The sequence below is a fragment of the Octopus bimaculoides genome, chromosome 19 (genome assembly GCF_046866305.1).
Source record: "Octopus bimaculoides isolate indiv1 chromosome 19, ASM4686630v1, whole genome shotgun sequence".
Lineage (NCBI taxonomy): Eukaryota > Metazoa > Mollusca > Cephalopoda > Octopoda > Octopodidae > Octopus > Octopus bimaculoides.
The window spans coordinates 44941846-44949132 of NC_142946.1; the positions used below are offsets into that span (position 1 = coordinate 44941846).

Genomic DNA, 7287 nt, shown 5'->3' on the forward strand with positions numbered 1-7287 from the left:
CGTTGAGAAATAGGGCATACGCTAACCATTTGAAATACCCCATTTGACTGGTGCCTTTTACTGCGCGAATATATATTTTACTTGTATTTTACCAGGAATTCAATGTTGTGGCGAAGCTCTGCGTATTGTGACGTATGTTGTTTTTTATGTCTTTTTTCTTTTCTCTATTTCTCTCTCTTTCTCTCCCTCCCCCTCTCTCTCTCATGTAATACAAACGGTCATTCACAGACATACGCACGGACATACGACAAACACACGCAAATACACACACGCAAACACACATATTCCTTCTAATACATTTTTATCCACCGTCTCTGAGAGGTTGTGGCGTTCAATGCTATTTCTGCTAACATAGGCGAAATGTTGCGTAAGTTTGTAATCGAAAACGGATCTGTTTTCTTAACTTACGTGAGTTGATACACTTGTTGTTTAACACCAGGCCAGGACTCATTACGGACAACTGTTACGAGGGGTGCTGAAGGGTTCTTAGCTTTGAAGATATCGCTCGTGGAAGGCCTGATAGGAGGCGCAACCTTTCGGGTTCCTTTACAGGGCTTAGAAAAGGTGAAGGACTGCTGCAATAAGTGCGTGATTTTGAGAGGGGAATATGTTGAATATAATCATAATTAACTGAAAGTCCTGTATTTTCTTTTACCGAAAGCCAGAAAATTTTCAGCCCCTGTCGTGTCTAAACCATTCCAGAACTGACAATACCATCTCTTTTTCCTTTCAGTTATTTGTCTGTTATTTCGAACTATATTATCCAATATATCGTCTCATTTGTAAAACGTCTTCATAGTCCTGCATTCAGATATTGGGAATTCAATTGTTTTTTTTAATTTCCTACCTTAATTATGTTTGTCCGTTCCTAACTATATGTTCTTCTTCAACGATAGAAGCAATTCTAGCTAAATATTCCAATACCATTATTTTAAATTGCCTAATCAGCATTATTTTACATATTCTGAATATAGACAGTTTTGTAAGGAGATAGATAAATCATTATATGTTTTACCTCATATTGTCAGGATATATTTTATCAACTGTAGAAGAATGAAAGTCAAGTTGACATCATTGGTACTTGAGCTGAAAAAAGAAGACGAAAAGAAAAAGGAAGACTAAACTAGATGCTACAAAACTTTTAGGCCAATATTCTTAGAATATTCTTTTCTACTCGAGGCATTCAAAAAACTGAACATTACAGCATCTCATTCTTTGATCCGAAACTCCAGGAATTTCTACTTATAAAAAATGTTTACAGGGGCTAGATAGGCATCTCCAACTAGCAAGCCATGCTACTCCAGACTGAAGACGTGCAATGACTCAGAAACTAGTCTCTGGATGCTGGCTTAGCTGCATGGAGGTGCTTATCTCCCCTTTGTAAACATAAAGACTCAGGAAATGTGTCAAGGCCGACGGGAAGCGGTGCTGCTTCCTAGGGCAAAATACCAGTAGTATTAGTCCCTCTCATGGGACTGTCACATTAGGTTGACAGCATACAACTATTTTATCATATCACTACTGTATAAACTTCTCCGAGAGATTTAGAAACGTATTATTTCTATTTTAAAAAATAAAACTATTCTATAAAAATTGATTGCAGAGTCTTGATTGTTTACGTTAGCTAATAGTTTGATTTTAATTCATGTCATCAAGTAACCATTTGCAGATCCATTAACATCACAGCTTTACACACTATCTTCGATAATAAAGGGCCTCGTTCTTGTGCAATTGAATCCATCGTGTAGAAATCAAACTAAATTCTTGGAGTGTCTTTCTTCACAGCGCTTCAACTTAAGCACCAACGAATTACTATCAGAGGCAGAGAACGGCAACTACGTGGATTTTATGTCACACGATCCGCAGTGTCCATATTCCAACATTAACGTAAAGCTATAAATGAAGACCAATTTTTATATCGAACGTTGTATCGAAAATTAAGACCACGCTAATTAAATCCAATGAAATAACCAATAGCTCACAGCGGGGTTAGGAATAATTTCTGTCTCCATATTACTAAAGCCGTCTAGCAAATATAAAATGTTAACACGCATTGTAAAATCAATAAAGGCTAAATATTGGAAACATCTTGCTACTAAAATACTTCACCGTTCTGTTGTAGGAGAGCTTAATTTGACAGATTTCCCCATTAAATATGTAAACACTGCTGCATAATTGATACTATTTTTGAGTAGCAGCGAGCATTTATTTCTTTTTATTGTATTTTATCTTATTTTATTTTTTATTTATTTCCTGTCTCTCATTTGTTCGTTTTTAAGAAAGTGATGGTACATCAATCTGAATATGTCAACTTTATCCAGTGAAAAATGAATTTATCTCAATATCCCATGTTCGTCTTGCTCTAAGATTAAACTTCGACGCCTTCTGGCATTAATCAAGTTGGTTTTGATCTACAGTCACAACGCCCAACCCATTTCTGTTCTTATGAAATGTTCTCTTAATACATAATAGTAACACTGACCTTCGCGACGTTTGAACTCAGAACGTAGAAACAGAAGAAATGTTGCTACGCATTTTCTTTCTGCCGCCTTAAATGTGTGCAATGTGAGTGGATTTGGTAGACGGAACCTTACAGAAGCGTATCGTTCGTATATAGATATATATATATATATATATACATATATATATATATATATATATATATATATATATATATATATATATATATATATATATATATATATATATATATATATATATATATATATATATATATAAAACTTAGGATATATATATATTAATTTCTTTTTTTGCATATTGTATAATATATAAATATTATTTAAATATAAAAATAATAAGTGCTTAATGGTATGCATATTTAAATTATATCTGAGTATAAAGTAGATTATTTAATTTTGTTTTTGATAATAGATAATAATATTTAATGTATGTTGTGTTGTTATAGTTTAATTAAATTAATTTTAAGTATATATTTCTTTAGATTATTAGGTAATAATAGTTGAACATTGCTACTATGGAACATTATTGCACTGCTTTACGAGTTTTCGCTTTACGAGTGGTTTCCGGGAACAAATTAACTCGTCATTACTGTATTTAACTTTTGAATTAGAAGAAGAATCCAGCCTTAGTACACCTTGCATGGAAAGTTGAAGAAACCGCAAACGTAGATGTTTATCCGTTGAATAATATATTTGTAAATAACCGATATTATTCTGCGTGCTTTCAAAAATAATTCATGGTCAGTGTTACTATTATGTATTAAGAGAACATTTCATAAGAACAGAAATGGGTTGGGCGTTGTGACTGTAGATCAAAACCAACTTGATTAATGCCAGAAGGCGTCGAAGTTTAATCTTAGAGCAAGACGAACATGGGATATTGAGATAAATTCATTTTTCACTGGATAAAGTTGACATATTCAGATTGATGTACCATCACTTTCTTAAAAACGAACAAATGAGAGACAGGAAATAAATAAAAAATAAAATAAGATAAAATACAATAAAAAGAAATAAATGCTCGCTGCTACTCAAAAATAGTATCAATTATGCAGCAGTGTTTACATATTTAATGGGGAAATCTGTCAAATTAAGCTCTCCTACAACAGAACGGTGAAGTATTTTAGTAGCAAGATGTTTCCAATATTTAGCCTTTATTGATTTTACAATGCGTGTTAACATTTTATATTTGCTAGACGGCTTTAGTAATATGGAGACAGAAATTATTCCTAACCCCGCTGTGAGCTATTGGTTATTTCATTGGATTTAATTAGCGTGGTCTTAATTTTCGATACAACGTTCGATATAAAAATTGGTCTTCATTTATAGCTTTACGTTAATGTTGGAATATGGACACTGCGGATCGTGTGACATAAAATCCACGTAGTTGCCGTTCTCTGCCTCTGATAGTAATTCGTTGGTGCTTAAGTTGAAGCGCTGTGAAGAAAGACACTCCAAGAATTTAGTTTGATTTCTACACGATGGATTCAATTGCACAAGAACGAGGCCCTTTATTATCGAAGATAGTGTGTAAAGCTGTGATGTTAATGGATCTGCAAATGGTTACTTGATGACATGAATTAAAATCAAACTATTAGCTAACGTAAACAATCAAGACTCTGCAATCAATTTTTATAGAATAGTTTTATTTTTTAAAATAGAAATAATACGTTTCTAAATCTCTCGGAGAAGTTTATACAGTAGTGATATGATAAAATAGTTGTATGCTGTCAACCTAATGTGACAGTCCCATGAGAGGGACTAATACTACTGGTATTTTGCCCTAGGAAGCAGCACCGCTTCCCGTCGGCCTTGACACATTTCCTGAGTCTTTATGTTTACAAAGGGGAGATAAGCACCTCCATGCAGCTAAGCCAGCATCCAGAGACTAGTTTCTGAGTCATTGCACGTCTTCAGTCTGGAGTAGCATGGCTTGCTAGTTGGAGATGCCTATCTAGCCCCTGTAAACATTTTTTATAAGTAGAAATTCCTGGAGTTTCGGATCAAAGAATGAGATGCTGTAATGTTCAGTTTTTTGAATGCCTCGAGTAGAAAAGAATATTCTAAGAATATTGGCCTAAAAGTTTTGTAGCATCTAGTTTAGTCTTCCTTTTTCTTTTCGTCTTCTTTTTTCAGCTCAAGTACCAATGATGTCAACTTGACTTTCATTCTTCTACAGTTGATAAAATATATCCTGACAATATGAGGTAAAACATATAATGATTTATCTATCTCCTTACAAAACTGTCTATATTCAGAATATGTAAAATAATGCTGATTAGGCAATTTAAAATAATGGTATTGGAATATTTAGCTAGAATTGCTTCTATCGTTGAAGAAGAACATATAGTTAGGAACGGACAAACATAATTAAGGTAGGAAATTAAAAAAAACAATTGAATTCCCAATATCTGAATGCAGGACTATGAAGACGTTTTACAAATGAGACGATATATTGGATAATATAGTTCGAAATAACAGACAAATAACTGAAAGGAAAAAGAGATGGTATTGTCAGTTCTGGAATGGTTTAGACACGACAGGGGCTGAAAATTTTCTGGCTTTCGGTAAAAGAAAATACAGGACTTTCAGTTAATTATGATTATATTCAACATATTCCCCTCTCAAAATCACGCACTTATTGCAGCAGTCCTTCACCTTTTCTAAGCCCTGTAAAGGAACCCGAAAGGTTGCGCCTCCTATCAGGCCTTCCACGAGCGATATCTTCAAAGCTAAGAACCCTTCAGCACCCCTCGTAACAGTTGTCCGTAATGAGTCCTGGCCTGGTGTTAAACAACAAGTGTATCAACTCACGTAAGTTAAGAAAACAGATCCGTTTTCGATTACAAACTTACGCAACATTTCGCCTATGTTAGCAGAAATAGCATTGAACGCCACAACCTCTCAGAGACGGTGGATAAAAATGTATTAGAAGGAATATGTGTGTTTGCGTGTGTGTATTTGCGTGTGTTTGTCGTATGTCCGTGCGTATGTCTGTGAATGACCGTTTGTATTACATGAGAGAGAGAGGGGGAGGGAGAGAAAGAGAGAGAAATAGAGAAAAGAAAAAAGACATAAAAAACAACATACGTCACAATACGCAGAGCTTCGCCACAACATTGAATTCCTGGTAAAATACAAGTAAAATATATATTCGCGCAGTAAAAGGCACCAGTCAAATGGGGTATTTCAAATGGTTAGCGTATGCCCTATTTCTCAACGAAAGAAGAGCTTTGCTATCATAGCAGCAAGAATTTCCTATTAAATAGTCTGTGTGTGTTATCTCATTTTCTTTTAGTCTTTTTTTTCACAACGCCCAACCCATTTCTGTTCTTATGAAATGCCTTCTTCCTTTTGGGGTCGATAAAATAAGTACTAATTAGGCACTTAAGTCGATGTAACTGTCTTTCCTCCCCTAAAAATTGCTTCTCTTATGCCAAAATTAAAAAGAATTATATATTTTTTTAGCTCATTATAATTTATACCGATATCAAATCCTCTTCTGCAATGTGAGAAGCGTTTAAACGATATCTTGCATATTTATCCTTCATCTTTTTCGCTAGACTCGAGCGTGAAACGCTAATGACTGCTGTACTTCGTTGCAAGAGTACGATTTGTCCTTTACAACAACGTATTCGTTATACACTCGATTCACTAGTACAGGGGAATTGATTGTATTATGAACACATTCGTTGTAAAAGAGAACTTGTCCCCTTATGAGAAAACTAAACAGCGATTAGCATGGTTACGTTCAAATCGGTTGGCATAAACTAAGAATAAATATTCTATATCGTAATATATCATTATTGCTATTACTTTATATTAAATTATATAATATATGATATATTACAATATTAATATATTATATTTCATTATATCATTTTATATTAGATTAAATTCCATTATTGTTGCATTACATTGTATTGCATTATATTTTATTAGAAAGAGCGCGTGATGTGAAATCGATAAAGAAATATCCAGAACTATTTCAGATATTTAACAACGCCGCTTTAAGTTATGAGTTCAAATCACGCCATCCTTGTGTTTTCTTTCATCATTTACGGGATATATAAAATAACAAGCAATGAACTGCTGTACTTGGTTATATCGATGTAACCCACTCGTAAAAAATATGTAGCCTTTTGCCTATAATAAAAAATCATAGCATCAGATTATAGGATATTATATTATATCATATATAATAAGCATATCATGTTATTATATTAGATCATATATTATAAAATGGATTATCATATTAATATTATGCAATTATTATATTTTTTCTTCCTCTATTGCAACGATAAACGTTTGTTTATATCTATGAACTAATATTTTCCCTAAACATCAATAACATCTCCAATATCGGCGTCCACGTAATATTATTTATTATTTGGATAGACTAGACTATGTACCCCATAGCTAAGCGACGGCATGCATCAGTCAACACTGGCTGAAACAAGATCGATAATCTGTCTAAATTATTGCTCATTTTGCTTGAAAAAAAAATGGCGCAGGCGGAGAGAAATAAAAATCGTGATTGAAAATCGGTCGACCTTGAACTCATGCAATTCGATTACACTTTATTGCAGTTGTTCCTTACACCAACGTCAGCTGTGATCGATCAGACCTACCTCCAAGCAAAGATGCTCCAACCGTGGCCACCACGTATTTCAATTATTCACAATACATCCTTGACTACATTATCCAGTGTCTCGCCTCCATTCTTATGAGGGTCGGATGAGATAGGTTTATCACAGAAGCTAAAGCTGTGGTGGAGGGGTTTTTTTTCCGAGACAGATAGATGCAA

At 34.0% G+C, this 7287-nt stretch overlaps 2 long non-coding RNA genes across 2 annotated transcripts; one reads left to right on the plus strand and one right to left on the minus strand.

Moving 5' to 3' along the window:
- Positions 1–144: 144 nt before the first annotated feature.
- LOC128250106 (uncharacterized) lies at positions 145–1597 on the plus strand. Its single transcript, XR_008266226.2, has 2 exons — positions 145–564; positions 1029–1597. It is a non-coding gene; the product is annotated as an uncharacterized LOC128250106 (long non-coding RNA).
- Positions 1598–4105: 2508 nt separating this feature from the next.
- LOC149131850 (uncharacterized) lies at positions 4106–5558 on the minus strand. The gene is made up of 2 exons (XR_016245154.1): positions 5139–5558; positions 4106–4674 (listed from the first exon to the last, which is right to left on the minus strand). It is a non-coding gene; the product is annotated as an uncharacterized LOC149131850 (long non-coding RNA).
- Between the last annotated feature and the right edge of the window lie 1729 nt (positions 5559–7287).